Source organism: Pristiophorus japonicus, chromosome 15 (genome assembly GCF_044704955.1).
Source record: "Pristiophorus japonicus isolate sPriJap1 chromosome 15, sPriJap1.hap1, whole genome shotgun sequence".
Classification (NCBI taxonomy): Eukaryota; Metazoa; Chordata; class Chondrichthyes; family Pristiophoridae; genus Pristiophorus; species Pristiophorus japonicus.
In genome coordinates this window covers 85528891-85556843 of record NC_091991.1, presented here as the reverse complement: position 1 = coordinate 85556843, position 27953 = coordinate 85528891, and the positions used below count along the sequence as shown (strand labels likewise).

The 27953-nt window shown below is 52.4% G+C and overlaps 2 protein-coding genes across 3 annotated transcripts in view; one reads left to right on the top strand and one right to left on the bottom strand.

Annotated features, from left to right (window-relative positions):
- The window catches only part of LOC139280890 (transmembrane protein 213-like), a 73517-nt gene that overhangs the window by 40346 nt on the left and 5218 nt on the right, over positions 1–27953 (bottom strand). The gene's annotated exons all lie outside the window — the stretch shown is intronic.
- Positions 9040–27953, top strand: part of LOC139280888 (V-type proton ATPase 116 kDa subunit a 4-like) — a 135017-nt gene continuing 116103 nt past the window's right edge. For both annotated transcript variants that reach the window (XM_070900678.1, XM_070900674.1), the window contains exons 1-2: positions 9040–9202; positions 11507–11559. The gene's annotated coding sequence lies outside the window, so the exon portion shown is untranslated. The remainder of the gene's footprint in view (positions 9203–11506; positions 11560–27953) is intronic.

Below are 27953 nucleotides of genomic sequence, written 5' to 3'. Positions count from 1 at the left end.
TGCCGCAGAGAGTTTTTGATGCCAGTTCACTAGATATATTCAAGAGGGAGTTAGATATGGCTCTTACGGTTAAGGGGATCAAGGGGTATGGAGAGAAAGCAGGAAAGGGGAACTGAAGGAATGATCAGCCATGATCTTATTGAATGACGGCGCCGGCTCGAAGAGCCGAATGGCCTACTCCTGCACCTATTTTCTATGTTTCTATGTGGGAGTACCTTCACCACATGGATTGCAGCGGCTCAAGAAGACGGCTCACCACCAACTTCTCAAGGGTAATTGGGGATGGGCAATAAAAGCTGACCTTGCCAGCGACGTCCACATCCCGTGAACAAATTTGTAAAATGAGTGCTGTGTTCTGGAATTAACTCCCCTTCCTGGCATCCTGTTCCAGCTGTTGGGCAACATCTGTCAAACATGGCTCAGTGGATCGCACTCTTCCCTCTGTGTCAGAAGGTTGTGGGTTCAAGCCCCACTCCGGAGACCTAAGCACATAATCCAAGCTGACACTTCAATACAGTACTGAGGGAATGCTGCATTGCCAGAGGTGCCGTCTTTCATAGGAGTCATTAAACCGAGGCCTCGTCCTTTCTCTCGGATGGACGCAAAAGATTCCACGGCACTATTCGAGGAAGAGTAGGGGAACTCTCCCAGGTATCCTGGCCTAATATTTATCCCTCAACTTACATCGTTAAGAAGATAGGCCTAGATATTCGATTGTGCCCTAAAATGGCGTGCATGTTGTGGGGCGTACGCTGCTATGCCTGTTCATATGACCTGCCCTGCGAATTTATGCACAAAGCATATTGTATCCTGGGCTTTATAAATAGAGGCATGGGGCCAGACTTTCCATAAAGGTCCTCAACGCCCGATTGCCCGCTGAGAATGATCGCTAATGCTCGGCGAAAAAAACAGGTGAGAATTTCCATTTTGAAGTTAAAGGTGTGTGGAACTGATCGCCCAGCGAACAAAGTCGGCATTGCACACGCATTCTCGGCGGTATCTCGGCCGGTAAGAGGAAAGTCAACCAAATGGGCGGTCGTTACCGGAATAGATGGTAAGTACAAAAATTTAGGCCGAGGCTGCGGTTGGGACTGCAGAGGGGGGAAAATGTAAAGAAAAAATTATTTAAAAAAAAACACACACAAAGCATTCCCAAGACAGTTTTGGCGATTAGGCATAAAACTGTCTTGGGAATGCTTTGCGTGCGCTTTTAAAAAAAAAATAATTAAAGAACCTTTCACTTACCTTTCTTTGAAGGGTAAGGGTCCCCCCTTACCGCCCTGTTTAAGCAGCTTTTACAGGGCGGGTCGCTCGGCGATCTGGCCGCCGGCGGATGAACCCAAACTTTTGCCCTGGTGGTTATTCTCAGTGTTGCACATGGGCAGTCCAGTCCCGGCGGGCGTCTTCTGATGTGGGCGATACACCAAGGCAAATACTTACGTGCAAACTCTCGCTGGGCAAAAAAAGCAGCTGCAACGCTGAGAAAATCGCCGACAATGAAGCCGAACGTCTGGCTCGCAGAGTGCGAGAACCTGGAAGTTTTCTAAACCTTTAGAGGACACTAGTTCAGCCCCACTTGTGACTTTGATGAGAGCCGTTTTGGTACTGTGGCAAGCACGGAAACCAAATTGGAGGGATTCAAACATGGATTTCCGGGAAAGATGGGCACGGATTTGGGAGGCGACAACACGTTCAAGGACTTTGGAGAGGAAAGGGAGGTTGGAGATGGGGCAGTAGTTTGCAATGATGGTGTGGTCAAGGGTTGGTATTTTGAGGAGAGGGGTGATGATTTGAGGGAGGGGGGACAGTACCTGAGGAGAGAGTACTGTTAACAATGTTGGCTAACATGGGCGCCAGAAAAGGAAGTTGGGTTATTTATGTGGTCATTTATTTTGTTGCTGTTTGTGGGAACTTGTTGTCTGCAAATTGGCTGGTGGGTTTCCTACACCGCAACAGCTTTTCTCGCCGTTCTTTACAGCTCATCCTCCCACAGCAGGGACTAGCCTTTTTACTGTTCTCATGTCCCTGGGTGGCCTGTTATTTTGCGGTGACCAGTTCTCTGCACAATGCCAAGGGTGTGGTGTGACTGCAGCACAGGATTTTTATGCTTGGCTATTGATCGGTAAGAATGTGAGCTGCTCTTGAAGAATCTTCTGCCCATTGATCAGAGTCGTGCGCTGCTGAACTGAACATTGATCCATTTTCCACAGAGGCTTTTTGTTCATGAGTTATATTCTAGGATAGCTGGCCTCACTGTGATAAGCTCTGCACTCCAAAAAGCTACGGGAAAATTAACTCGATTTTTTGTCCCTCATCAAACCAAAAAGTTCGCTTACCTTCCAATCTAGGTTTCTGTACAACACAGACCTGCGTGAGAACACCAGCGGCAGGTTGGGGCCATAAAAGGAGCGGCAAGCGGCCCCTGGACAGCTTGGAGATGTACCACTTCAGGGAGCAGCGCGAGCTTGTGCAGGAGGGCAACAGCGGCGAAGAGTGACATCATCAACGACCAGGTTGTGATTGGAGCGTGGGCAAATACAGCAGGAGCGGCGAGAGAATGTAGAGGGACGTAATCAGGGCCCAGGAGAGGCGTGAGTTCTTGGCCACGAGCCCAGGGGCAGCACGGGCCAGCCCACACTGCGATATGTGTGTGCACTAGGTCCGTGCAGCAGAGCAGGTCTCCAGTCGTCTTGGATAATCCTTGCCACTGGACCAAGACCTAGCTCTGTCAAACCCGTGTGGTGGCTGGTGTGCAACGGCCACCACACGTTAAAAAAAATCCACGCACAGGCATCTTCCACCCTTCAACATGCAGTTCGGGACCTGGAATATTAGGTCCTTCATTGAAACACCTGTGAACTCATCCTTTTTTGGCATGGAAGCAAGTCATCCTCGCTTCGAGAGACTGCCTATGATGATGATGGTGATGCCATACTGCAGTGCTGGAGGTGCCACCTTTTTGATGAGACCGGAAGCCTATGTCCAGTCTGCCTGTTACAGATCCAATTGCACCATTTGCTAAAGACCACAAAGTCCTCTTGACCTCCTGGATAACATACCTCCCTCAACCAGCTCCTGTCCAGACAGATTGATCGGTTGTCCATCTCATTCCTGCTAGTGGGATCATGCTTTGCATTAAATGGCAGCCTACATAACAATGGTTGCTGCATTTCAAAGCAAGTTATCGTAATGTAAGGGGGCTTCGAGACATTTCAACGTGTAAATATCATCCTCTTTCAGCTGCATAGCATAAAAACCGTGGGGGGTAAAGGAATTTTGTTTGATTGTACAATGACCAGTGATAGTCGCTGTGTGACCTTGAATGTGTTAACAAGTCACCTGAGTGAGGAGATTTTGATCATTTATCTCCTCGTTAATGTCAGTGTTGGTTTCCGCAGCTACAGTAATGGCTGTTTACGCACTGGCGTTTACACAACACACACACACTGCCCCCCCCCCCCATTACTTTACAGAGTAATTTCAGTTGCTAAATGAGAGTGGCCAGGCAGTCTGTCAGTTGGAAAAGGCATTTGTAAAAAAAAAGTGTCAGAAGAACATATATAAATCATAAAAATACTACTTTGCTTGTATAGCGCTTAACATCAACACCTCAAACTACTTCCTTCTTTGTCATGCAGTTACTCTTGTGAGGCAAGCCAATCTAGCAGCCATTGTGTGCACAAAAAGATCCCACAAGCAGCACTGTGCTCAGTTTTTGGTAGTAGTGGGAGAATTTTCATCAGGAGATCACTGCTCCTCTTCACCTGAACCACTGCAACAGGCAATTGGAACCTCGGTATAATACAGCTAACTCTGTACTCTCTGGGAACTCGGGGCAGGCTGCACATGTCGTTGCCCTGTCCCTCTGAGCATGCATCCCTGCTGGGAATGTGAAATCGGGGAATTAATTCCGACATTACGCCTGACACATGACTGCTTAATAATCTACTGCCAGATCTGACTCACGTAAGGGATAAGGGAGGGATAAGGATGATAAAGGAGTCAAGGGTTATGGGAAGTGGAGTTGAGGCCAAGATCAGACCAGCCATGATCTTATTTGTTACATATGTAACTATGTAATACTTGCCACCAGAGGGCGCGACTGTTGGAGACCTAATGGTCACCTGCACACACATGCAGTGCCAGTATAAAAGGTTGGCTGCCATGTTGTTTAGGCACTCTGGAGTTGTAATAAAGGTCACACTAAGTTTAGCTCACAGTACTCAGCCTTGTGGAGTTCTTCTATACGTAACATTATTGAATGGAGGAGCAGGCTCGAGGGGCCAAATGGCCTACTCCTGCTCCTATTTTTTTTGTTCTTGTGTAACACTGTCTCGCCCTCTTGTTACAGCTATACAGGGTATTAGTGAGGCCACACCTAAAATACTGCGTGCAGTTTTAGTTTCCATATTTACGAAAGGATATACTTGCTTCGGAGGCAGTTCAGAGAAGGTTCACTAGGTTGATACTGGGGTTGAGTGGGTTGACTTATGAGGAAAGGTTGAGTAGGTTGAGCCTCTACTCATTGGAATTCAGAAGAATGAGAGGTGATCTTATAGAAGGTAGGGCAGCGTTGCTGTTTAAAGAGGAAATTAACGCAATAATAAGGAAGGACATTATAGCTTGGATGATGTGGAATCGGTATGGGTGGAGCTGCGGAATACCAAAGGGCAGAAAACGTTAGCGGGAGTTGTGTACAGATCACCAAACAGTAGTAGTGAGGTTAGGGACAGTATCAAACAAGAAATTAGGGATGCGTGCAATCAAAGTACAGCAGTTATCATGGGCGACTTTAATCTACATATAGATTGGGCTAATCAAACTGGTAGCAATACGGTGGAGGAGGATTTTAGGAATGGTTTTCTAGACCAATATGTCAAGGAACTAACTAGAGGGCTGGCCATCCTAGACTGGGTGATGTGTAATGAGAAAGGACTAATTATCAATCTTGTTGTGTGAGACCCCTTGGGGAAGAGTGACCATAATATGGTAGAATTCTTTATTAAGATGGAGAGTAACACAGTTAATTCAGAGACTAGGATCCTGAACTTAAGGAAAGGTAACTTCGATGGTATGAGACGTGAATTGGCTAAAATAGACTGGCAAATGATACTGAAAGGGTTGACGGTGGATAGGCAATGGCAAACATTTAAAGATCACATGGATGAACTTCAACAATTGTACATCGCTGTCTGGAGTAAAAATAAAACGGGGAAGGTGGCTCAACCGGGGCTAACAAGGGAACTTAGGGATAGTGTTAAATCCAAGGAAGAGGCATATAAATTGGCCAGAAAAAGCAGCAAAGCTGAGAACTAGGAGAAATTTAAAATTCAGCAGAGGAGGTCAAAGAGTTTAATTAGGAGGGGGGAAATAGAGTATGAGAGGAAGCTTGCTGGTTGCAAGCTCCTATAGATATGTGAAGTGAAAAAGATTAACGAAGACAAACGTAGGTCCCTTGCAGTCAGAATCAGGTGAATTTATAATGGGGAACAAAGAAATGGCAGAACAATTGAACAAATACTTTGGTTCTGTCTTCACTAAGGAAGACACAAATAACCTTCCAGAAATACTAGGGGACCGAGGGTCTAGCGAGAAGGAGGAACTGAAGGAAATCCTTATTAGTCAGGAAATTGTGTTCGGGAAATTGATGGGATTGAAGGCCGATAAATCCCCAGGGCCTAATAGTCTGCACCCCAGAGTACTTAAGGAAGTGGCCCTAGAAATAGTGGATGCATTGGTGATCATTTTCCAACAGTCTATCGATTCTGGATCAGTTCCTATGGACTGGAAGGTAGCTAATGTAACACCATTTTTAAAAAAGGAGGGAGAGAGAAAACAGGGAATTATAGACCGGTTAGCCTGATTTCAGTAGTGGGAAAATGTTGGAATCAATTATTAAAGATGAAATAGCAGCGCATTTGGAAAGCAGTGACAGGATCGGTCTAAGTCAGCATGGATTTATGAAAGGGAAATCATGCTTGACAAATCTTCTAGAATTTTTTGAGGATGTAACTAGTAGCGTGGACAAGGGAGAACCAGTGGATTTGGTGTATTTGGACTTTCAAAAGGCTTTTGACAAGGTTCCACACAAAAGATTGGTGTGCAAAATTAAAGCACATGGTATTGGGGGTAATGTATTGACATCGATAGAGAACTGGTTGGCAGACAGGAAGCAGAGAGTTGGGATAACTGGGTCCTTCTCAGGATGGCAGGCAGTGACTAGTGGGGTGCTGCAGGGCTCAGTGCTGGGATCCCAGCTATTTACAATATACATCATTTAGATGAAGGAATTGAGTGTAATATCTCCAAGTTTGCAGATGACACTAAGCTGGGTGGCGGTGTGAGCTGTGAGGAGAATACTAAGAGGCTGCAGGGTGACTTGGACAGGTTAGGTGAGTGGACAAATGCATGGCAGATGCAGTATAATGTGGATAAACGTGAGGTTATCCATTTTGGTGGCAAAAATATGAAGGCAGAATATTATCTGAATGGCGGCAGATTAGGAAAAGGGGAGGTGGAACAGGACCTGGGTGTCATGGTACATCAGTCATTGAAAGTTGGCATGTAGGTACAGCAGGTGGTGAAGAAGGCAAATGGCATGTTGGCCTTCATAGCTAGTGGATTTGAGTATAGGAGCAGGGAGGTCTTAATGCAGTTGTACAGGGCCTTGGTGAGGCCTCACCTGGAATATTGTGTTCAGTTTTGGTCTCCTAATCTGAGGAAGAACACTCTTGCTATTGAGGGAGTTCACCAGACTGATTCCCGGGATGGCTGGACTGACATATGAGGAGAGACTGGATCGACTGGGCCTGTATTCACTGGAGTTTTGAAGAATGAGAGGGGATCTCATAGAGACATATAAAATTCTGACAGGACTAAATAGGTTAGATGCAGGAAGAATGTTCCCGATGTTGGGGAAGTCCAGAACCAGGGGTCACAGTCTAAGGATAAGGGGTAAGCCATTTAGTACCAAGATGAGGAGAAACTTCTTCACTCAAGAGAGTTGTTAACCTGTGGAATTCTCTACCGCAGAGAGTTATCGATGCCAGTTTGTTAGATATATTCAAGAGGGAGTTAGATATGGCCCTTACAGCTAAAGGGATTAAGGGGTATGGAGAGAAAGCAGGGAAGGGGTACTGAGGTGAATGATCAGCCATGATCTTATTGAATGGCGGTGCAGGCTCGAAGGGCTGAATGGCCTACTCCTGCACCTATTTTCTATGTTTCTATGAAACGTATAAGATTATGAGGGGGCTTGACAAGGAGGATGTTTCCACTGATGGCGGAGACTGGAACTAGAGGGTATGATCTTAGAATAAAGGACCACCCATTTAAAACAGATGAGGAGAAATTTCTTCTCTCAGAGGGTTGTGAATCTGTGGAATTCGCTGCCTCAGAGAGCTGTGGAAGCTGGGACATTAAATAAATTTAAGACAGAAATAGACAGTTTCTTAAACGATAAGGGGATAAGGGGTTATGGGGAGCGGGCAGGGAAGTGGAGCTGAGTCCGTGATCAGATCAGCCGTGATCGTATTAAATGGCGGAGCAGGCTCGAGGGGCCTTATGGCCTACTCCTGCTCCTCTTTCTTATGTTCTTATGAATCACCATACTAGCTTTTTTAAATTCCAGATTTATTTAATGAACTGAATTTAAATTCCCCAGCTGCCGTGGTGGGATTTGAACCCAATATTCCGTATCATTAGCCCAGGCCTCTGACCACTATGCTACCATTACATATTGGAAAGAATGGACTCGAAGCTTTGCATAAAAAGGCTGTCCCAAGTTGGTGCCGCACTCCTCCATGTTCCTTGACATTGCACACAGGCAGGGTTCCCAGTGCACAAATCATAAGGGCGTGTTCACCCATCAGCCTTCTGTAGCCTGGCCCATCGAAGCCATCATCCGAGTCCTCCGCAGCAGAACTAGTGTGCGAGCTTGCCAGCTTCCCGGGGTAACACGGGGCAGGTCACACAGCCTCTGAGAAAATGGAAAAAGGTTCTTGTTTCCTTCATCAGAGTTTTGACCCGAGACGTTATCTCTGTGTCTCTCTCCACAGAGGCTGCCTGACCTGCTGACTGTTTCCAGCGTTTCCTGTTGCTTCAGATTTCCAGCATCAGTCAGTTGTTTTTTGCTATCACATCTGCTAGGGGCCAATTTAACTTTGGCCAATCGCGTAAAGTGGGCAATACTGGATCAGCCGCCTATTGTAGATCTCTCCTGACTTTCAATCCCATGGAAATCAAGGGAAATGAAAACATAGAGATGTGTAACAGGCGGCTTCATCAAAATCGCCCGCTTTACACTGTCGGAAGTGAAAATGACCCCCATTGTGTGGTTGGTGGAGAGCGAGAGTTCACTCACTTACCCGATGAGGAGATGCCCTTTTTCTCCCCATTTTTGCAATCATTTGATTAGAGGAGATCAAAGACTCCATCCAACAATTCCTGCAATTCCACTTTCGCTAGATTTTTTAAAAAAAAGTTTATATATAATAAATTTAGCCTTCTGTCAGAGATTATGTGATGTTTATATGTTTGGTCTTGAGCACATAAATCTAGGCTGACACTCCAGTGCAGTGCTGAGGGAATGCTGCACTGTCAGAGGTGCCATCTTTCAGATGAGACGTTAAACCGAAGCCCTGTCTGCTCTCTCAGGTGGCCGTAAAAGATCCCATGGCACTATTTTGAAGAAGAGCAGGGGAGTTCTCCTCGGTGTCCTGGCCAACAACAGTAAAACAGATTATCTGGTCATTATCATATTGCTGTTTGCGGGAACTTGGTGTGTGTAAATTGGCTGCCGCGTTTCCCACATTACAACAGTGACTGCGTTTCCAAAAGTACTTTATTGGCTGAAAAGCATTTTGGGATGTCCTGAGGTAATCATAGGCGCTATATAAATGCAAGTCTTTCTTTCTTGCTTTGAGAATCCTACCGTGCAGGGATGGGTTACTGTGTATGGTTGTAAGCTGCTTGTTGGTTGAGTAGGTGTGGTTGTTGATGTGAAAGCAGAGTGTACTGGCTGTACAGTGACTGTCACAGACCCATCTGTCTGACTCTCCGGAGTAGCGTGAATGATTCAGTACCAGCGAGCTCCAGCTCCCGCTCACTGCCCTCAGCCCACACATTCAATATTTCCTATCAAACCATTCAGACCAACAACTCCTCACCTGTATCATGTGGATCGGGTTCCTCTTGAACACCTGTAAGTTCTCAATTTGTTCCCCCTGATATTCCATTTACGATTAATGTGTTGTACTTTTTAAAACTTGGGTGAAATGATATTTTACTTGCACTGTTTAAATACTTTATCTCTTTACTTCTTTAGAATGAGACACACAGAGCATTCTTTCATAAGGTGCTACTTTTATTCTGTCTGGTTTCCTGTTTCTTAAAACCATTTGGCAAGTTGAGAGAGGTCTGTTTCAGTGATGCTGTGAGCTAGTCTTAAGTCACCAAGCTCCTTTAAGTCTGAACATGGTGTGACTGTGTGTGCGGAGAGAACCACAAGAATGTGCCAGTGCAATGTAAGAGTGGGCTTTGTGCACTGTATGTGCCAGACTCGTCAGTCCATCAGTGACTCTGAATGCTTCAGACTGTGGTTGACTCTGTGCCTGTATCATCATAGACAGTCCCTCAGAATCGAGGAAGACTTGCTTCCACTCTTAAAATGAGTCCTTAGGTGACTGAACAGCCCAATATGAGAACCACAGTCCCTGTCACAGGTGGGATAGATAGTCGTTGAGGGTAAGGGAGGATGGGACAGGTTTGCCGCACGCTCTTTCCGCTGCCTGCGCTTGATTTCTGCATGTTCTCGGCGACGAGACTCGAGGTGCTCAGCGCCCTCCCGGATGCACTTCCTCCACTTAGGACGGTCTTTGGCCAGGGACTCCCAGGTGCCGGTGGGGATGTTGCGCTTTATCAGGGAGGCTTTGAGGGTGTCCTTGAAACGTTTCCGCTGTCCACCTTTGGCTCGTTTGCCGTGAAGGAGTTCCAAGTAGAGCGCTTGCTTTGAGAGTCTCGTGTCTGGCATGCGAACTATCTGGCCTGCCCAGCGGAGCTGATCAAGTGTCGTCAGTGTTTCAATGCTGGGGATGTTGGTCTGGTTGAGGACGCTAACATTGGTATGTCTGTCCTCCCAGGGGATTTGTAGGATCTTGCGGAGACATCGTTGGTGGTATTTCTCCAGTGACTTGAAGTGTCTACTGTACATGGTCCATGTTTCTGAGCCATACAGGAGGGTGGGTATTACTACAGCCCTGTATATCACTGTATTGAGTCCGAGAGTGTAGTGAACATTGTGAGAGCATGCGCCACACCACGTTACCTCCCTGGGTTTGCCTCCAATACCGCGGGCGTCCTCGATAGAGCCGTGACATTACACCAACTGCGCACGTACAGCTGCTTTAGAATCACAACCACGCGTTGCTCCACTGTTGTCAGATTCAGCAACAACAGTATTGCATTATATTCTGACGCTATGCCCAGTGGAATATAAATAGGGACTGGCGAGGTGAGAGCTGAGCGAGTGTTGATACCACCGCGGTGAGCCCGTAGTTATCTGCTCTGTGCGTACCTGTACTCGCTATGTATATGCAGCCATTGCAGATAGTGATAACCTCGGTCTATCAGCAAATTTTGGAAAGGTGGCAGTTACCAAGAAACATAGAATGATAGAGCACAGGCGGCCAACGTGCCTGTGCCGGCTCTTTGAACTATCTATCCAATTAGTCCCACATCTCTGCTTCTTTTCGCATTGCCCTGCAATTTTCTCCCTTTCTAAGTATTTACCCAAGTCCCTTTCAAACGTTACTATTCAATCTGCTTCCACCACCCTTTCAGGCAGCGCGTTCCAGATCACAACTCGCTGTGTAAAATAATTCTCATCTGCCCCCTGGTTACCGACCCTCCTGCCCATGGAAGGAGTTAATCATTATTTACTCTATCAATACCCCTCATACCATTCGAGTAAATCTACTCAGCCTTGACCTCCTTCCTAAAGTGTGGAGCTTTTTAACCTACAATTGACTACACACACATACGTAGCAATCCAGGCATCCCCAGAACCACCAGGAATACGTGTGAACTGCAAGAGTTTCCATTCCATCAATGTGCAGCTGGTATGCAACCATAAAGATTATTTTACAGGTGTGCACACGATTCCCGGGGAGCTGCCATGAAGCTTTTGTCCTGCGGCAGTCTAAGCTTCCTGATGTCTTTGGACCTGGAAGCACACCTAAGGGTTGGCTGCACGGAGACAAAAGATACCCACTGCAAACTTAGCTCATGACACCCGTCACAAATTTACATGATTGAGCTAAAGAACTGAAACTTCACAACATAATATTTTTTCATACATCCATGTACATTTCCTTTTGCAACTACAAAGCTTTATGCTTCCTTTTCCTTACACAGTGAACCACTGCATAGCCACCGGAAAATGCACTGCTTCTTGAGAACGGTGAAGTGTCGAGACTTGAAATAAAATGTGTCTTTCTTAACATTGCAGACTGAGAATTGTTGTGCGACAGGGTCCAGTACGACAGTCACAAGGAGAAACAGGTAGGTCTGTTTCATTGTCGGTAACTTTCCACGTTTCCTAAATTTGTCAGCAACTCCTGAATCTTAGAGGGTGGGGGTGATTTTGTAAAACACAATACAGCTCCTCCAATTAGCCTTCACTTCAACAAGTGTAGTTAATGACAAACTATACTTTCCCCTGTCTCTCCAAGCGTAGCCTGTACCTTCAGAGGCTGCTAACTTGAGGAATTAGGAACAGTTTATCAGTGAACCAGTCAAAACTTGTGTGCTAATTTATGTGTGCAGATAAGGTTTATTACAGGTAGACTTTTCTTAATCAGGCTTTACTGTAAAATCTCCAATTTGTGTAGGACTTGAAGCAGTTTACTATTGTCGATCTGATTTGGATATCTGGTGGTGATGGCACTGCTTTGTGTAATACTGAGCCGTACAGCCCGAAAAGTCCTTGAACGTGTTGCTGCCTCCCAAATCCGTGCCCATTTTTCCTGCAACTCCACATTTGAACTCCTCCAATCAGGCTCCTGTCCCTGCCACAGCCCTGGTCAAAGTCACAAATGACATCCAGTGTGACTGTGACCATGATGAACTACCCTTCCTCATCCTTCTCGACCTGTCTGCAGCCTTTGACACGGTTGACTCCACCATCCTCCTCCAACCCCACTCCTCCATTGTGCAGCTGGCTGGGACGGCCCTTGCCTGGTTCCAGTTCACTGCACTCTTCCAATTCTGGCCTCTTGTGCATCCCTGATTTCCATCGCTCCACCATTGGCAGCCATGCCTTCAGCTGTTGGGGCCCTAAGCTCTAAAAATCTCACTAAACCACTCCATCTCTCTCTCCCCCTTTAAGTCAATCCTTAAAACATACCTCTTTGATTAAGCTTTTGGTCACCTGCCTTAATAGCTCTTTGTGTGTTTAATTTTGTCTGATAACGCTCCTGTCAAGTGCCTTTGAATGTCTCACTATGTTAAAGGTACTATATAAATACAACCAGTTTGTTCATAGAGTCATAGAAATTTATGGAAGGAGGCCATTTCGGCCCATTGTGTCCTCGCCGGCCGACCAAGAGCTATCCAGCCTAATCCCACTTTCCAGCTCTAGATCCGTAGCCCTGTAGGTTATGACACTTCAAGTGCACGTCCAAGTACTGTTTAAATGTGGTGAGGGTTTCTGCCTCTACCACCCTTTCAGGCAGTGAGTTCCAGACTCCCACCATCCCCGGGTGAAGAAATTTCCCCTCAAATCCCCTCTAAACCTCCTACCAATTACTTTAAATCTATGCCCCCTGGTTGTTGCTTATGTTGCCCCTAGATTCAATTCCTGATCTGTACTGATTACCTGATCTCAGCCTGGGTGAAACGACAATTGGCCTCAGCACTACTGCTTTCGAGAGAAGGGGGGGTGCTGGGTCGGGGGTCATGGGGGGGGGGGGGGGGGAGATCAGCTGCAGTCCCTGATTTATTACCTAGTTGCCCCTCCTGGAAAACTTGGGTCTGTGAATGTCGGGTGAGTGTGGGGTTGGGCTGCATTGTGACACTTATCACTTGCACAGAGTGGCCACTTGGGTGAGATATCACAGGGCATTTGGTTCTCATTGACGCCAGCAAAGAGACAAGAGCTTCAGGAAGGGAGGACAAAACATTGGCAGAAAAGGGAGATTTTTGTGTGTGTGCACGGAAGCCTTATTACCAATTAGACATTGTCTTCTGAAAAACTTAACATGAGAACTTCCTCTTAATCAGCCCGGACATTGTGGTATTGTGTTGGTTATATCGTGTTGTGCAGCTGGGTGGGACTGCCTTCGACTGGTTCCATTCTTTCCATCCAGTCGTAGCCAGAGAACCACCTGCAGCTTCTCGTCCCGCTCCTGCACTGTCATCTCTGGAGTCCCACCAAGGAACTGTCCCCAAGGATCTACCCTTTACCCCCTCCTTTTTCTCATCTATGTGCTGCCCCTTGGAGACACCATCCAAAGGCAGGTCGTCACATTCCATACGTATGCTGACAACACCCAGCCCTGCCTCATAACCACCTCTCTCGATTCAAACACTGCCTCTGATTTGTCAAGCTGCTTGTCCGACATCCAGTATTGGGTGAGCAGAAATTTCCTTCCGTTAAATATGGGAAGACCAAAGCCATTGTATTCCCTCCACAACTCTATTCCCCGGCCATCAACTCCATCCCTCACCTTGGCCACTGTCCGAGACTGAATCAGACTGTTCGCAACCTTGGCGTCCTATTTGACCCCGAGCTGAGCCTCTGATCCCGTATCCTCTCCGTCACCAAGCCCGCCTACTTACACCTTGGTAACATCGCCCGTCTCCACCCATGCCTCAGCTGACCTGCTGCTGAAACCCTCACTCATGCCTTTGTTACCTCTAGACTCGATGACTCCAACGCTCTCCTGGCCGGCCTCCCACCTTGCACCCTCTGTAAACTTGAGGTCATCCAAAGCTCTGCTCCCCATCTTCTAACTCACACCAATTCCAGTTCACCCATCATCCCTGTGCTCGCTGACCCACATTGGCTTCCAGTCCAGCAAAGACATAATTTTAAAATCTCATCCTTGTTTTCAAATGCCTCCATGGCCTTCCTATCTCTGTAACCTCCTCCAGCCCTGCCACCCCCGGAGGTCCCTGCCCTCTTCCAATTCTGGCCTCTTGCGCAGCTCTGATTTTCTTCGCTCCACCATTGGTGGCCGTGCCTTCAGCTGCCGAGGCCCCAAGCTCTGGAATTCCCTCCGTAAACCTCTCCGCCTCTCTCTCCTCCTTTAAGGAGCTCCTTTAAACCTGTCACCTGTCCCAATATGTGGCTCGGCGTCAAATTTTGTTTGAAAATCACTCGTGTAAAGCGCCTTGGGATGTTTTACTATGTGAAAGGCTCTATATAAATGCAGGCGGTTGTTGATAGGCTGCGGGAATTGGTACACCTTCCCAAACCTCAGTTCTCCCTTGTAATTTAGGAATGTATAGAAGAAACATTCCCATTTCACAGGGTGGGAGGTATAGAACGGAAAGGTGCCTATATGAGCACTTAAATCTAGGCCAACATTTCATTGCAGCACTGAGGGAACTTTTTTTTAAATCGGACTTTGGGCACTGAACCGTTTTGCATTTGGTTCATGAAATATTGTTCATTCAAGGCAATGTGAAAATCTTCGTTTCTTCATAGTCGGGTACATTTTTAGTCTTCTCCCTCTTTGCTCTTCCTTCAGTAAATGAAAGCAAAAATTAAATAACAGGAGAAAAATTCTGTCTGCTCATTCCTCCCGTCTTCCTCTCCTCTCAGTTTCTTCACTTGTTCTTTTCTTTTTATGGATTCAGCCCGTTCTCCCTCCAGCCTCTGCTCATTGCCTCACTCATACCTCAACCGAGTCCTGCTTTGTCCCCTGTCATCAGCCATCATACCTCTGCAATTCTCTTCCTCATCCATCTCCCTTCTTCCTCAGCTTTCAAAAACTTCAAAACCTAACTTGCTTTTGGTCGCCGACTGTACTCTCCTCCTGAGTCCTGTTTGGCCTCAGTTTCGCTCCCCTGTCTCATGAAGCTCCCAGGGCTATTATAAAGTATTATATAAGTGCAAGTGATTGTTGCTTCACAATCAACACAACCTATGATGGGATCTGATATTTGGCCACTCTTAAATCAAAAGAGAGTTTTAATGCACTCAGGACACTGCAGGAATTTAGACTCTCTCCACTTAATTATTTTCCTTTCTCAATGAAGAACCCTTTCATAAAAATATAAGAAATAGCAGGAGTAGGCCATTTGGCCCCTCGAGCCTGCTGTGCCATTCAATAAGATCATGGTTGATCTGATCATGGACTCAGCTCCACTTCCCCGCCCGCTCCCCATAACCCTTTACTCCCTTATTGTTCAAAAATCTGTCTATCTCCACCTTAAATATATTCAATGACCCAGCCTCCACAGCTCTCTGGGACAGAGAATTTCAAAGATTCAAAACCCTCTGAGAAGAAATTCCTCCTCATCTCGTTTTTAAATGGGCGACCCCTTATTCTGAAACTATGCCCCCCTAGTTCTAGATTCCCCACAAGGGGAAATATCCTCTCTGCAACTACCCTGTCCAACCCCCTCAGAATCTTATATGTTTCATTAAGATCACCTCTCATTCTTCTAAACTCCAATGAGTACAGGCCCAACCTGTGCAACCTTTCCTCGTAAGATAACCCCATCATCTCAGGAATCAACCTGGTGAATCGTCTCTAAACAGCCTCCAATGCAAGTATATCCCTGCAAGACCATCAGCAGGCCAGGGCCATTAGACGGAGCGGTGTGCGGCAGCATACCACTGCAGGGAGCAGCGCGTGCTGCTGCAGGAGGGCGACGGCTGACTGCAGTACAGGCAGGTACAGAAGGTCGGGGCGAAGGAGCGGCAAGAGTTTACAGAGGGATGTGATCGGAGGCCAGGAGAGGCGGGAGTTCGGGGCCCAGAAGAGGCAAGGGCCCAGGGGCAGCACGGGCCAGCCCAAACTGCGATGTGTGTGTGCGCACTAGGTCTGTGCAGCAGAGCTGGTCTCCAGTCATCTTGGTTTAATCCTTGCTACTGGACCAAGATCTAGCTCTGTCACACCCGTGTGGTGGCTGGTGTGCAATGGTCACCACACTTTAAAAAAAATCCACACACAGGCATCTTCCACCCTTCGACATGTACGTAGTTCGGGACCTGGAATATTAGGTCCTTCATTGAAACATCTGTGAACTCATCCCTTCTTGGCGTAGAAGCAAATCATCCTTGTTTCGAGGGACTGCATATGATGATTCCTCCTTCTATACGGAGACCAATACTGTACGCAGTACTCTAGGTGTGGTCTCACCAATACCCTGTACAGTTGTAGCAGGACTTCTTTGCTTTTATACTCTATCCCCCTTGCAATAAAGGCCAACATTCCATTTGTTTTCCTGATTACTTGCTGTATCTGCATACTAACTTTTTGTAGTTCATGTACGAGGAACCCCCGATACCTCTGTACTGCAGCATTCTGTAATCTCTCCCCATTTAAATAATAATTTCCTTTTCTATTTTTCCTCCAAAAGTGGATAACCTCACATTTTCCCACATTATACTCCCTCTGCCAAATTAACCTGCCTATATCCCTTTGCAGACTCTGTGTCCTCCTCACAACTTGCTTTCACACCTAGCTTTGTATCGTCAGCAAGGAAACCTACAAATCATTCCTCAGGGAAACCTTCCCTTTTTGAGAACGGAAAGGTGCCAGAGAACTTAAATCTCGGCTAACATCGCATTGCAGCACTGAGGGAACGATGCGTAGCTGGCAGAGTCACCCTTTGTATGAGACGTTAAACTATTCACTTGGACCTAAAAGATCCCATGGCACTTTTTTGAAGATGATCAGGGAGTTCTCCTGATCATTCATCCCTCAACCATAACCGCCTGAACAAATACCGGATCATTCATCTCACTGTTGTGTGTCATCATCATCATCATCATAGGCAGTCCCTCGGAATCAAGGAAGACTTGCTTCCACTCTTAGCATGTGTTCTTAGGTGGCTGTACAGTCCAATACGAGAACCACAGTTTCTGTCATAGGTGGGACAGACAGTGGTTGAGGGGAAGAGTGGGTGGGGAGTCTGGTTTGCCGCACACTCTTTCCGCTGCCTGCGCCTGATTTCTGCATGCTCTCGGCGACGATACTCGAGGAGCTCAGCGCCCTCCTGAATACCCTTCCTCCACTTAGGGCGGTCTTTGGCCAGGGACTCCCAGGTGTTGGTGGGGATGTTGCACTTTATCAGGGAGGCTTTGAGGGTGTCCTTGTAGCATTTCTGCTGCCCACCTTTGGCTCGTTTGCCGTGAAGGAGTTCCGAGTAGAGTGCTTGCTTTGGGAATTTCGTGTTTGGCATGCAAACTATGTGGCCTGTCCAGCGGAGCTGATCAAGTGTGGTCAGTGCTTCAATGCTGCGGATGTTAGCCTGGATGAGGACGCTAATGTCGGTGCGTCTGTCCTCCCAGGGGATTTGTAGGATCTTGCGGAGACATCGCTGGTGATATTTCTCCAGAAACTTGAGGTGTCTGCTGTACATGGTCCGTGTCTCTGAGCCATACAGGAGGGCGGGTATTACTACAGCCCTGTAAACCATGAGCTTGGTGGCAGTTTTGAGGGCCTGGTCTTTTCCTCAGACTCCAAAACAAGTGACTTAAAAAAAAGCTCATTGGCTATGAAACGCTTCGGGATGTCCTGAGGTTATGAAAGGTGCCACGCAAGCGCAAGTTCTTTCTTTTATGAGGATGAAGAATAAATCCAACACCATTGCCATGGTCGTTGAAGACAGCCCTCTCTGAGTGATGGACAGCGAACGTTCTGACAGACCACCCATCTCAGCTTCCAAACTGCAAATTAGGTTTAGGAAGGAGTAAGATTGAATGAAAGCAGAAACCAAATATCAACAGTAGACCATTTATAGAGTTTCACTTAAGGTACAAAACAAAACATGTTCTGAAAGTTCTCACAAATCTCTGAGCAATGCTGTTTGGACGGATCGCTGTATGCGAAGTTCATACATGGAGACAGATATTCACGTGACCAGGACAGTGGGATTTGATTTAGTTACTCATGGAGAAAGACGCCTGCACAGACTCCATGGGCTGAATGACCTGTTTCGATGAAAAATTGGGAAGCCGAGAGGAAACGGTTTATTCCCTTTGTTTAAAGAAACAGACATTTTGGCGCAGAATTTCCCGGAGTGTGCCCATTTGTTCATCCTTCTTCCTCACCAGCTCGAAAATCTTTTGCACCGCAAATTGCTGGAAGTGTGAGCTGATAATGGGGTGGCGAGGGCAATCGGGCATCTGGGACCTCAGTGAACAACGGGACCAATGGTCTGTCTCCTTAACCCGTGAGATTCAAGGATTGAGAAAGAAACAGGAATGACGGAGAAGGAAATAGGATGAATGAGTGTGGGTGAAATAGAGTCAAATTAGATACAGCAAGAGAAATAGAGAGAGGGTAAGCACGATCAGATTGTGAGAACGAGAGAGAACAAGTGAGACAGAAAGGAAAAGTAAGAAAAATCACAAAGTCAAAATTGAACACCTAGAAAACCTCTAGAAACAATTTACTACCTGTTGGAATGACATTCCACAGTTTACATTGTTCCCTTTCTGGACCAGAGAGGGTGAGTGACATTGCAGGAACATAAACCTCATCATTAAGAGTCCTTACGTTGTTAAGTAACAGCCCTGGTTTTTTACAGTAAATTTAATTTGTTTTAACAGCGCAAGTGCATCACTTTCTTGAAACCCACGAGCAGCTTGTTGTGGCGAGCTGCTGTTTCCGCGAGGCTAATGGCGGGGAGGCGCACATGGAACTTGTGCCGATTTGCAACCCACAGTGTGTCTCTCCCTCACCACAAGTTGCTGGGCTATTTACACAGTAATATCGGGATGGGTATTTAACTCAAAATGATTTTCCCAGCAAATTCTGGGCCTTTTTCTCTTCGCCATGTTGTAAGTGCCCTTTACATAGCACGACAGAAATCCCTCAGATCGGAGTTTCTGGGAATCTCCACGCAGAATTTTGACCTTTTGAATGGTGGTGTACAGGACACCTTCTCACCAATTCCCAGAGATACAATCTGTTATGGTTGTAAATATATTTGATGTTTCCCGTGTTAAATAACAAACACTGCCAATGACATGGAGAGTGTTTGGAGTGTAACTATGAGTGACACAGCTTCAGGCTATCTCTGCCTTCGCTCTGTCCTTGTGGTCAGTCCAATCAAACTAGACCCAAATGTGGATAAAGCAAGTATAGGGTTTCACTATGGGATTCTTCAGTGGAACCGCGACTGAAATCAATTTACTTCTGGAAACGTTTACAGCCTAGTAAGATGGAAGTTCACTTCCTCCTGAACCGGTGCTCCTGGCATCGGAGATAGTGTTCTGAAACACTGCTGCCCAAACTCAGCGTGGCCTCCAGATAGTGAACATCTGGATTTTGTACTATTGCACATCTCCCGCCCTCCTATTTGGTCAAGTTGGTGCAGTACAACCATGTTGACAATGGTGTGATCCCTATCCTGAGAGACGACGCGTCCCCAGAGGATGAAAGTAATGCAGTAAGGCCATTTCACATCAAAGAGGCTACCGAGATAGGTTAAAGACCCGTTCCAATTTCTTACACACACCCGCCAACGGTCAGCTTTTCAGTTGCTGTGTCAGCTTTTCATTTCAGAAGAATAAATCATCTTTTTTTCACCGTAATTGGAGGTGATTTATATGCACCACACAGACTAATCAAAGGGACGCCCAAAAGCTGTTCGATTAATCAGATGCAACTTCTTCTAAAGTTGGCTGAGCTGAAAACAATAGAGGCCAAAAAGGTTTAAGATGGTTTCTAAGAGTTACAGTTACAGAACCAGTTTATTAAGCATTTATTTCCAAAGATGCTGTCATCAAGAAATTGCTGAAATGCAACAGCATGGATACAAAACTAGCTGAGAGATAGAGAGTTGCAGTAAATGGCTGTTCTTCACACTGGGCAGGGGGGGGGAGGTTTACAGTGCAGTTCCCCAAAGTTCAGTACGACTACCACAGCTGTTAATGACTTGGACTTGGGGGAGGGTATAGGGCACAACTTCGAAATTTGCAGATGTCACAGAACTTGGAAGTGTAGTAAACAGATAGGAAAGACTTCAAGAGGGAGATAGGCAGCCTGGTAGAATGGGCGGACGCAGGGCAGATTAAATTCAGTGTGGGAAAGTGTGATGTGGTACATTTTGGTAGGAAGAATGAGGAGAGTGAATACAACAACAACTATTTATATAGCGTCTTTGATGGAGTAAAACGTCCCAAGGCGCTTCACAGGAGTGTTTTAAGACAAAACAAATAAATTTGACACCGAGCCACATAAGAAGAAATTACGGCAGATGATCAAAAGGAGGAAAGAGAGGTAGAGAGGTGGAGAGATGGAGGGGTTTAGGGAGGGAGTTCCAGAGCTTGGGGCCCAGGCAGCTGAAGGCACGGCCACCGATGGTTGAGCGATTATAATCAGGGATGCTCAAGAGGGCAGAATTTGAGGAGTGCAGACATCTCGGAGGGTTGTGAGGCTGAAGAAGATTACAGAGATAGGGAGGGGTGAGGCCATGGAGGGATTTGTAAACAAACTAAATGGTATAATTTCAAAAAGGATGCACAAATCTTTGAAGGTGGCAGGACTGGTTAACAAAGCAGTTAATAAAGCATGTGGGATCCTGGGCTTCATAAATAGAGGCATATTGTACAAAAAACAGGAAGTTATGCTAAACTTATATACAACACTGGTTCGGCCCCAGCTGGAGTATTGTGTCCAATTCTGGGCACCACGCTTTTGGAAGGACATGAAGGCTTCGGAGAGGGTACAGAGGAGATTTACCAGAATGGTTCCAGAGATGAGGGATTATAGTTACTGGGGTTGTTCTCCTTAGAGCAGAGAAGGCCAAGACGAGATTTGATAGAGATGTTTAAAATCATGAAGGGTTTAGATAGAGTAAATAAAGGAAAACGGTTTCCAATGGGTGAAAGGTCGATAACCAGGGGGCACAGATTTAAGGTGATTGGCAAAGAACCAGAGGCAACATGAGGAGAAACCTTTTTATTCAACGAGTGTTTTTAGATTTGGAATGCACTGCCAGATAGGCCGGCGGCCGCCATTCGGCCCATCATGCCTGGACCGGCTCCTTGAAAGAGCGATCCAACTAGTTGCATGCCTCCTCTTCTTTCACCACAGCCCTGCAAATGTTTCCTTTTCAAGTATATATCCAATTCCCAATCGAATGTTACTATTGAATCTGCTTCCACCGCACTTTCATTAACTGGCTTTATTTGACCGTTGCTGTCACTGGGCACTTTGCAGGAATCTGGGGCGGGGGGTGGAGGGGTAGAGTGGAGGGGTGGAGGGAAGAGGCTGGGACAGGATGAGGGGCGGAATGGCTGGGGCAAGGGGAGGTTCGGAAGAGAGTGCTGGAGTGGGGGGGAGGGAGGGGAAGGGAAGAAGGGGGGGGGAGGGGAGGGAAGAAGGGGGGGGGAGGGGAGGGAAGAAGGGGGGGGAGGGGAGGGAAGAAGGGGGGGGGAGGGGAGGGAAGAAGGGGGGGGGAGGGGAGGGAAGAAGGGGGGGGGAGGGGAGGGAAGAAGGGGGGGGGAGGGGAGGGAAGAAGGGGGGGGGAGGGGAGGGAAGAAGGGGGGGGAGGGGAGGGAAGAAGGGGGGGGAGGGGAGGGAAGAAGGGGGGGGGAGGGGAGGGAAGAAGGGGGGGGAGGGGAGGGAAGAAGGGGGGGGGAGGGGAGGGAAGAAGGGGGGGGGAGGGGAGGGAAGAAGGGGGGGGGAGGGGAGGGAAGAAGGGGGGAGGGGAGGGGAGAAGGGGGGGAGAAGGGGGGGGAGGGAAGAAGGGGGGGGAGGGAAGAAGGGGGGGGAGGGAGGAAGGGGAGGGGGGGAGGAAGGGGAGGGGGGAGGAAGGGGAGGGGGGAGGAAGGGGAGGGGGGAGGAAGGGGAGGGGGGGGAGGAAGGGGAGGGGGGGAGGAAGGGGAGGGGGGGAGGAAGGGGAGGGGGGAGGAAGGGGAGGGGGGGAGGAAGGGGAGGGGGGAGGAAGGGGAGGGGGGAGGAAGGGGAGGGGGGAGGGAAGGGGAGGGGGGGGAAGGGGAGGGGGGGGGGAAGGGGAGGGGGGGGGGGAAGGGGAGGGGGGGGAAGGGGAGGGGGGGGGAAGGGGAGGGGGGGGGAAGGGGAGGGGGGGGGAAGGGGAGGGGGGGGAAGGGGAGGGGGGGAAGGGGGAGGGGGGGAAGGAAAGAAAAGAAAGATGCTGGGGGCGGGGGGAGAAGGAAAGAGAGGTGCTTGGGGGGGGGGGAGGAAGAGAGGTGCTGGGGGGGGGTGAAAGAGAGGTGCTGGGGGGAAGGGGAGGGGGGGGAAGGGGAGGGGGGGAAGGGGAGGGGGGGAAGGAAAGAAAAGAAAGATGCTGGGGGCGGGGGGAGAAGGAAAGAGAGGTGCTTGGGGGGGGGGGGAGGAAGAGAGGTGCTGGGGGGGGGGGGAAAGAGAGGTGCTGGGGGGGGGGGGGAAAGAGAGGTGCTGGGGGGGGGGGGGGAAGAGAGGTGCTGGGGGGGGGGGGGAAGAGAGGTGCTGGGGGGGGGGGGAAGAGAGGTGCTGGGGGGGGGGGGGAAGAGAGGTGCTGGGGGGGGGGGGAAGAGAGGTGCTGGGGGGGGGGGGGAAGAGAGGTGCTGGGGGGGGGGGGAAGAGAGGTGCTGGGGGGGGGGGGAAGAGAGGTGCTGGGGGGGGGGGGGGAAGAGAGGTGCTGGGGGGGGGGGGGGAAGAGAGGTGCTGGGGGGGGGGGGGGAAGAGAGGTGCTGGGGGGGGGGGGGAAGAGAGGTGCTGGGGGGGGGGGGGAAGAGAGGTGCTGGGGGGGGGGGGAAGAGAGGTGCTGGGGGGGGGGGGAAGAGAGGTGCTGGGGGGGGGGGGGGAAGAGAGGTGCTGGGGGGGGGGGAAGAGAGGTGCGGGGGGAAGAGAGGTGCTGGGGGGGAAGAGAGGTGCGGGTGGGGGAGAGGGGGGAGGGGTGGGGGGAAGAGAGGTGCGGGTGGGGGGAAGAGAGGTGCGGGCGGGTGGGGGAAGAGAGGTGCGGTTGGGGGAAGAGAGGTGCGGGTGGGGGGAAGAGAGGTGCGGGTGGGGGGAAGAGAGGTGCGGGTGGGGGGAAGAGAGGTGCGGGTGGGGGGGAAGAGAGGTGCGGGTGGGGGGAAGAGAGGTGCGGGTGGGGGGGAAGAGAGGTGCGGGTGGGGAAGAGAGGTGCGGGTGGGGGGGAAGAGAGGTGCGGGTGGGGGGAAGAGAGGTGCGGGTGGGGGGAAGAGAGGTGCGGGTGGGGGGAAGAGAGGTGCGGGTGGGGGGAAGAGAGGTGCGGGTGGGGGGAAGAGAGGTGCGGGTGGGGGGAAGAGAGGTGCGGGTGGGGGGAAGAGAGGTGCGGGTGGGGGGAAGAGAGGTGCGGGTGGGGGGAAGAGAGGTGCGGGTGGGGGGAAGAGAGGTGCGGGTGGGGGGAAGAGAGGTGCGGGTGGGGGGAAGAGAGGTGCGGGTGGGGGGAAGAGAGGTGCGGGGTGGGGGGAAGAGAGGTGCGGGTGGGGGGAAGAGAGGTGCGGGTGGGGGGAAGAGAGGTGCGGGTGGGGGGAAGAGAGGTGCGGGTGGGGGAAGAGAGGTGCGGGGGGGGGGAAGAGAGGTGCGGGTGGGGGGAAGAGAGGTGCGGGTGGGGGGAAGAGAGGTGCGGGTGGGGGGAAGAGAGGTGCGGGTGGGGGGGAAGAGAGGTGCGGGTGGGGGGAAGAGAGGTGCGGGTGGGGGGAAGAGAGGTGCGGGTGGGGGGAAGAGAGGTGCGGGTGGGGGGAAGAGAGGTGCGGGTGGGGGGAAGAGAGGTGCGGGTGGGGGGAAGAGAGGTGCGGGTGGGGGGAAGAGAGGTGCGGGTGGGGGGAAGAGAGGTGCGGGTGGGGGGAAGAGAGGTGCGGGTGGGGGGAAGAGAGGTGCGGGTGGGGGGAAGAGAGGTGCGGGTGGGGGGAAGAGAGGTGCGGGTGGGGGGAAGAGAGGTGCGGGTGGGGGGAAGAGAGGTGCGGGTGGGGGGAAGAGAGGTGCGGGTGGGGGGAAGAGAGGTGCGGGTGGGGGGAAGAGAGGTGCGGGTGGGGGAAGAGAGGTGCGGGTGGGGGGAAGAGAGGTGCGGGTGGGGGGAAGAGAGGTGCGGGTGGGGGGGAAGAGAGGTGCGGGTGGGGTGGGGGGAAGAGAGGTGCGGGTGGGGGGAAGAGAGGTGCGGGTGGGGGGAAGAGAGGTGCGGGTGGGGGGAAGAGAGGTGCGGGTGGGGGGAAGAGAGGTGCGGGTGGGGGGAAGAGAGGTGCGGGTGGGGGGAAGAGAGGTGCGGGTGGGGGGAAGAGAGGTGCGGGTGGGGGGAAGAGAGGTGCGGGTGGGGGGAAGAGAGGTGCGGGTGGGGGGAAGAGAGGTGCGGGTGGGGGGAAGAGAGGTGCGGGTGGGGGGAAGAGAGGTGCGGGGTGGGGGGAAGAGAGGTGCGGGTGGGGGAAGAGAGGTGCGGGTGGGGGGAAGAGAGGTGCGGGTGGGGGAAGAGAGGTGCGGGTGGGGGGAAGAGAGGTGCGGGTGGGGGGAAGAGAGGTGCGGGTGGGGGGAAGAGAGGTGCGGGTGGGGGGAAGAGAGGTGCGGGTGGGGGGAAGAGAGGTGCGGGTGGGGGGAAGAGAGGTGCGGGTGGGGGGAAGAGAGGTGCGGGTGGGGGGAAGAGAGGTGCGGGTGGGGGGAAGAGAGGTGCGGGTGGGGGGAAGAGAGGTGCGGGTGGGGGGGGGAAGAGAGGTGCGGGTGGGGGGAAGAGAGGTGCGGGTGGGGGGAAGAGAGGTGCGGGTGGGGGGAAGAGAGGTGCGGGTGGGGGGAAGAGAGGTGCGGGTGGGGGGAAGAGAGGTGCGGGTGGGGGGAAGAGAGGTGCGGGTGGGGGGAAGAGAGGTGCGGGTGGGGGGAAGAGAGGTGCGGGTGGGGGGAAGAGAGGTGCGGGTGGGGGAAGAGAGGTGCGGGTGGGGGGAAGAGAGGTGCGGGTGGGGGGAAGAGAGGTGCGGGTGGGGGGAAGAGAGGTGCGGGTGGGGGGAAGAGAGGTGCGGGTGGGGGGAAGAGAGGTGCGGGTGGGGGGAAGAGAGGTGCGGGTGGGGGGAAGAGAGGTGCGGGTGGGGGGAAGAGAGGTGCGGGTGGGGGGAAGAGAGGTGCGGGTGGGGGAAGAGAGGTGCGGGTGGGGGGAAGAGAGGTGCGGGTGGGGGGAAGAGAGGTGCGGGTGGGGGGAAGAGAGGTGCGGGTGGGGGGAAGAGAGGTGCGGGTGGGGGGAAGAGAGGTGCGGGTGGGGGGAAGAGAGGTGCGGGTGGGGGGAAGAGAGGTGCGGGTGGGGGGAAGAGAGGTGCGGGTGGGGGGAAGAGAGGTGCGGGTGGGGGGAAGAGAGGTGCGGGTGGGGGGAAGAGAGGTGCGGGTGGGGGAAGAGAGGTGCGGGTGGGGGTGCGGGTGGGGGAAGAGAGGTGCGGGTGGGGGGAAGAGAGGTGCGGGTGGGGGGAAGAGAGGTGCGGGTGGGGGGAAGAGAGGTGCGGGTGGGGGGAAGAGAGGTGCGGGTGGGGGGAAGAGAGGTGCGGGTGGGGGGAAGAGAGGTGCGGGTGGGGGGAAGAGAGGTGCGGGTGGGGGGAAGAGAGGTGCGGGTGGGGGGAAGAGAGGTGCGGGTGGGGGGAAGAGAGGTGCGGGTGGGGGGAAGAGAGGTGCGGGTGGGGGGAAGAGAGGTGCGGGTGGGGGAAGAGAGGTGCGGGTGGGGGGAAGAGAGGTGCGGGTGGGGGGAAGAGAGGTGCGGGTGGGGGGAAGAGAGGTGCGGGTGGGGGGAAGAGAGGTGCGGGTGGGGGGAAGAGAGGTGCGGGTGGGGGGAAGAGAGGTGCGGGTGGGGGGAAGAGAGGTGCGGGTGGGGGGAAGAGAGGTGCGGGTGGGGGGAAGAGAGGTGCGGGTGGGGGGAAGAGAGGTGCGGGTGGGGGGAAGAGAGGTGCGGGTGGGGGGAAGAGAGGTGCGGGTGGGGGGAAGAGAGGTGCGGGTGGGGGGAAGAGAGGTGCGGGTGGGGGGAAGAGAGGTGCGGGTGGGGGAAGAGAGGTGCGGGTGGGGGGAAGAGAGGTGCGGGTGGGGGGAAGAGAGGTGCGGGTGGGGGGAAGAGAGGTGCGGGTGGGGGGAAGAGAGGTGCGGGTGGGGGAAGAGAGGTGCGGGTGGGGGGAAGAGAGGTGCGGGTGGGGGGAAGAGAGGTGCGGGTGGGGGGAAGAGAGGTGCGGGTGGGGGGAAGAGAGGTGCGGGTGGGGGGAAGAGAGGTGCGGGTGGGGGGAAGAGAGGTGCGGGTGGGGGAAGAGAGGTGCGGGGGGGGGAAGAGAGGTGCGGGTGGGGGGAAGAGAGGTGCGGGTGGGGGGAAGAGAGGTGCGGGTGGGGGGAAGAGAGGTGCGGGTGGGGGGAAGAGAGGTGCGGGTGGGGGGAAGAGAGGTGCGGGTGGGGGGAAGAGAGGTGCGGGTGGGGGGAAGAGAGGTGCGGGTGGGGGGAAGAGAGGTGCGGGTGGGGGGAAGAGAGGTGCGGGTGGGGGGAAGAGAGGTGCGGGTGGGGGGAAGAGAGGTGCGGGTGGGGGGAAGAGAGGTGCGGGTGGGGGGAAGAGAGGTGCGGGTGGGGGGAAGAGAGGTGCGGGTGGGGGGAAGAGAGGTGCGGGTGGGGGGAAGAGAGGTGCGGGTGGGGGGGAAGAGAGGTGCGGGTGGGGGGAAGAGAGGTGCGGGTGGGGGAAGAGAGGTGCGGGTGGGGGGAAGAGAGGTGCGGGTGGGGGAAGAGAGGTGCGGGTGGGGGGAAGAGAGGTGCGGGTGGGGGGAAGAGAGGTGCGGGTGGGGGGAAGAGAGGTGCGGGTGGGGGGAAGAGAGGTGCGGGTGGGGGGAAGAGAGGTGCGGGTGGGGGGAAGAGAGGTGCGGGTGGGGGGAAGAGAGGTGCGGGTGGGGGGAAGAGAGGTGCGGGTGGGGGGAAGAGAGGTGCGGGTGGGGGGAAGAGAGGTGCGGGTGGGGGAAGAGAGGTGCGGGTGGGGGGAAGAGAGGTGCGGGTGGGGGAAGAGAGGTGCGGGTGGGGGGAAGAGAGGTGCGGGTGGGGGGAAGAGAGGTGCGGGTGGGGGGAAGAGAGGTGCGGGTGGGGGGAAGAGAGGTGCGGGTGGGGGGAAGAGAGGTGCGGGTGGGGGGAAGAGAGGTGCGGGTGGGGGGAAGAGAGGTGCGGGTGGGGGGAAGAGAGGTGCGGGTGGGGGGAAGAGAGGTGCGGGTGGGGGGAAGAGAGGTGCGGGTGGGGGGAAGAGAGGTGCGGGTGGGGGGAAGAGAGGTGCGGGTGGGGGGAAGAGAGGTGCGGGTGGGGGGAAGAGAGGTGCGGGTGGGGGGAAGAGAGGTGCGGGTGGGGGGAAGAGAGGTGCGGGTGGGGGGAAGAGAGGTGCGGGTGGGGGGAAGAGAGGTGCGGGTGGGGGGAAGAGAGGTGCGGGTGGGGGAAGAGAGGTGCGGGTGGGGGGAAGAGAGGTGCGGGTGGGGGGGAAGAGAGGTGCGGGTGGGGGGAAGAGAGGTGCGGGTGGGGGAAGAGAGGTGCGGGTGGGGGGAAGAGAGGTGCGGGTGGGGGGAAGAGAGGTGCGGGTGGGGGGAAGAGAGGTGCGGGTGGGGGGAAGAGAGGTGCGGGTGGGGGGAAGAGAGGTGCGGGTGGGGGGAAGAGAGGTGCGGGTGGGGGAAGAGAGGTGCGGGTGGGGGGAAGAGAGGTGCGGGTGGGGGGAAGAGAGGTGCGGGTGGGGGGAAGAGAGGTGCGGGTGGGGGGAAAGAGAGGTGCGGGTGGGGGGAAGAGAGGTGCGGGTGGGGGGAAGAGAGGTGCGGGTGGGGGGAAGAGAGGTGCGGGTGGGGG